Source organism: Pteronotus mesoamericanus, unplaced genomic scaffold (assembly GCF_021234165.1).
Source record: "Pteronotus mesoamericanus isolate MK-2021 breed Mesoamerican mustached bat unplaced genomic scaffold, CSHL_Meso_final contig_73, whole genome shotgun sequence".
NCBI lineage: Eukaryota > Metazoa > Chordata > Mammalia > Chiroptera > Mormoopidae > Pteronotus > Pteronotus mesoamericanus.
The window spans coordinates 22,442,499-22,446,980 of record NW_026555245.1 but is presented as its reverse complement, the minus strand read 5'-3'; positions in this window follow the sequence as shown (position 1 = coordinate 22,446,980).

Genomic DNA, 4,482 nt, shown 5'->3' with positions numbered 1-4,482 from the left:
GATGCAGTACTTTAACTGTGTCAGCTAGACACTGAGGGAAGATTATGAAGAGAAGGAGCTGGAAATCTGTGTATGTTGTCCTGGACAGACCCTTAGGCATACCGTACAGAAAACTGACCATAATCAATACAATAAAAAGAACTATGAGTGGTCTACTGCCCAGGTTTCAGGTTGGTCTCTGGGTAGCATCCAGGTAGGGGCAGATCAGAACACTGCAAAGACTTGGAAAATTAAATTGACATTGAACCACAAAACTCCGTTGGAACATGAATTCTGAACTGAAAGATAAAAATGAACAAAATGTCTTATAAAACAGATTTAAATGGAGACAATATTCTCATAATACTCAACAGGTTCAGGATTCAATGCAAAATTATTCATATTGAGAACCAGGAAAATCTCAACTTGAATAAGAGAGATATAGAAGACCAAAATGGAAATTTCAGAACAAAAAAATATAATAACCAAAACAATACAAACAAAAAAACCTATATTCTGCTCAGTAGCAGACTGGATGAGGGGGGGCTGCCCAAAAAACCAGAATTCTCTTCTGGAGGGCAGGCCCCTAGTAGTACAGGCTCGCCCTGCTAGGTGAGTGTATCAGTGCACCAGCTGGCATTGCTGTTAAGAGGCCACATTTGGCTTCAGTGAAATTTTTTGGAAGACTCTCAATGCGTTTGCCCATTTCATGACAGATGATTTACGAGTGCACCTGCCCACACTGAGCTGAGTGTTCAGTAGTTTTTTGACCAAAAAAAGGCATAACCCTCTGCCCCAATTTCCCTATTTACTGCCCAAGTGATTTTTTGTCTTCTCAGATGACAAAGTCCTCAAAGGGAACTGTTTGGCTGATGTGCAGGAGGTGTAACAAAAAATGGCAGAAGCACTAAAAGGCATCAGAATCGACAAGTTCAAAAAATTTTTGAGCAGTGGAAAAAAGTTTTGTTAGATGTATTGCATCAAATAGAGAGTGCTTTGAAGGAGGCTGAAATGCAAACATGGAAGAATAAATACACAATTTTTTATAAATAAATTCTGCTTTTTTTTTGGTCCCCGCTTGTAAATAACAGAGAAGAGTCGGAAAAACTGAGGAGATTATTAAAAATCATCTAATCTGAATAGAGAATATAAACTGAAGAAAAAGGAACAAAATCTCAGAGTCTTGGGGAGACAACAACCAGGAGCTAATATTGGAGTTCCAGAAAAAGAGGAGGAAGAATGCAGGATTGAATCATATTTTTAAAAATGGCTTGAAACTTTCCAAATTTGACAGAAGATATGCTCTAGATTCAAGAAGCCAAGTGAACCCAAAACAAGATGACTCCAAGGAAATCCATGCTCAAACACATCTTCAAATTTCTGAAAATTAAAGCCAAATAAAAAAGTCTTGAAAAAAGCCAGAGAAAAATAACATATTACCCATAAGGGGACATAATATGAGTAACAGCAGATTTATCAGACACCATGGAGGTTCAAGGTTTGAATGGGAGAAAATCCACTTCCATGCTCATTCCTGTGGGTTCAGGACCTTGCTGGCTGTTGGCCAGAGACATCAGTTTCTTGCTACACAGGCTTCTCCCTAAAGTAGTGCAAAACATGGCAGCTGTCTTCTCTAGGAGTGAGCAAGAGAAGTTGTCCAAAGTGGAAGACAGTATTCTTGTAACCTAACTTTCAAAGTGACATCCCTTCATTTCTGCTGCATTCTATTCATTACAAGGGAATTAGTTACGTCCAGCCCACACTCAAAGGGAGATTACAACAGGGAATGAAGAATCTGGGGGTAGAGATCACTAGAGACCATCTTGGAGGATGCCTACAACACTATCAACCAGTTTATCAATAGTGTTCGTTCTAGTTCTATATTATTAAAAGACCAATTTAAAAATTCAATTCCTTGGCCACTGGTAGGCAGAGGAATTTAGGGATGCTTCAATCCATCAGGATAGGCTACATCATGCTAATAACTCAAAAACTTTAGGGTCTTAAAGATTTACTTTGCACTCATGTTGTATGTCGATGCCAAGTTGGCTGGGGGCTCTGAATCATTCTTAGATTGGAACCCAGGATGGGATGAAAGTTCTATCTAGATGCTATTGGTCTGCATGGAAGGGGACATAAAATTCTGGAAGGAATGAAATGCTTTGCCTAGAAGTGACACATAGCATTTCTGTCATAATTAACTGACCAACTGGCCAGATGGCCTACCCAACCCACACAAAGACTAGGATGTGCAATCCTAACACATGCACTTGAGACCCAGAAATAGCTGGTGAACAGTCAAATGACTACCACAGTCATCCGGTCACTGAATATTCAGCTCACTTTCATCTCCTACAGAAACCCTCTAGAATGGTGACAATGAAAAGAAAAAACAAAATGAGGTGTTAGTATGTGGGGCAACCAGAACTCTCATGAACTACTGGCAGGAATATAAAATGATATAAGCTGCACTTGGAAAATACCTCTTCATTTTTCTTGATATGAAATTGGTATGTATGATAAGCATATATTTAGTTTTGTAAGAAACTGTCATACTATTCCCCAAAGAGTTACACACAAAGATTCATAGCAGCTTTATTTATAATAGCAAAATCCTGGAAACAACCCAAATATCTGTCAGCAGATTAATAGATAAACCATATTGTAGGATATTCATACATAATGGATTACTCAGCGGTATGTTCAAACTTTGGCAGTATCCAAACTCTGTCTGTTACATTTCTTTTCAAAATCATGTTTATATCTAAAAATTTTAATCTCAGATTATTCTTCACATAGCAGCTTGTTCTTCTATCAGTGCAATGCAATTTAATGCCTAAGGATATAGCTGTAAAACTCTTAATTCTTTCATTCATTTTTCTCAACAGTAGTTGTTTGGTCATCCTGTTTGGTTCCTCTAGCTAGCTCTTATTATCTTGTGTTCAGTGACTGGTGTTTTCATCTTTTTTTTTTTCCTTGTAGTGTCTGATTAATCCAAGTTACTAAATATTACTTCCTTCAGGGATTTAAAGGTCTGATATGGGGATCAGTCAGCAGACAGTGAACAAGCAAGAACAGCTTTTCCCAATGTGAGCTGGTGGCAAGCAGGTAATCAAACTCAATTCCCTCAAATTAGGTAGACAGCCATGAGCTCTATCTTCCAGGGTGTTCTGAAGATGAATGGGGAAAGATCTGATCCCCACTGAACAAAGAAAGGAATAGCACACACGAGGCAGGTCAGAGCACATCTCTACCTAGCTTCTATAAGTAGGATCTACATTAAAACCCAAAGCTTTAGCTTATACACAGGGGCGCTTTCTGTTAGCCAAACTGTCAGAAGAGAGTTGTGAGAGAACTAAGGGTGTTTTAGATTGTCAGCCTCCAAAAGATTATCTACTATCCTTAAACATACTAGCATGCACATATTTGTTGAATAAACCATATCATGTAAAAGTGAGGTCTAAAACTAGAGGCCCTGTCTACACTAGAAAAAATTAACTAAAATAATCCTATCCATATTAAAGTGGCTGAGTAATTAACAGTAATCATTGTAACCTAGTAAATGTAACAGAATCTAGTGAAAAGCTCATTTTTCAAACTTAAGCTTAAGAGACAACCAGATACTATGAACCCCCTTAGAGGACAACCACACCACGTACGAAGTCTTGGGGGAAAAAAAAAATCAAATCTGAATCTGGTCATGCTTGAATTCTAACTGCCAGTTTACAGAAAATAAAGAAAAACAGGATAAACCATTCCACATGGTTATAATCAGAAAAATCTATTCTGTCAGGAAGACTTCAGGACAACTTCATCACACAAATTGTAAAAGGTAAAAGAAAACAAAAATTGAGGGGCTATACATAGATTAAGAAACATTTAAAATATGGTAATAAATAACAATGCAAGAGCCTTATCTGGATCCTGATTCAAAGAAACTGACTTAAAATATCCATGTATGACATTTGAGAAAATGGACGTTGAACATTTACTAGATATTTTATATAATTAGCATTAATCTTTTTATACATGTATGGCAATTATATTGTGGTTATGCTTTCTAAAAGTGTATCTTTCAGATAGAAATGGAAGTATTTATGTAAAAAAACCAAAATTGTTAAAAAAATTTAGGAGCAACATAAAATCACCTAGTTTCGGGCCATTCTTGACACTTCTGAACATGTTAAGCTGTAATCAGCTTTGTTTCCTAGTCTGTCATGTTATAAGCAGAGTTAAGACCATATACAGTTTAAGTGAGGGAATCACTTCTCTTACTAATAAAGGTGGTAGAACCAAACCAGTGCAAGAAGCTGAATCTGGGAGACATTCCCCACCCTTCATGCAGAGATGTGGCCAAGGCAGGAGGTAATTACACCACCACATGATGCAATTTAATGACCCATTTTCAATCTGATTTAAATTTGATTCTTCAAAATAAAAATGATTCCAATGTTTATAACTAGTCCTAAGTGACAACAGCTCCAATCACTATACTGTAAACCA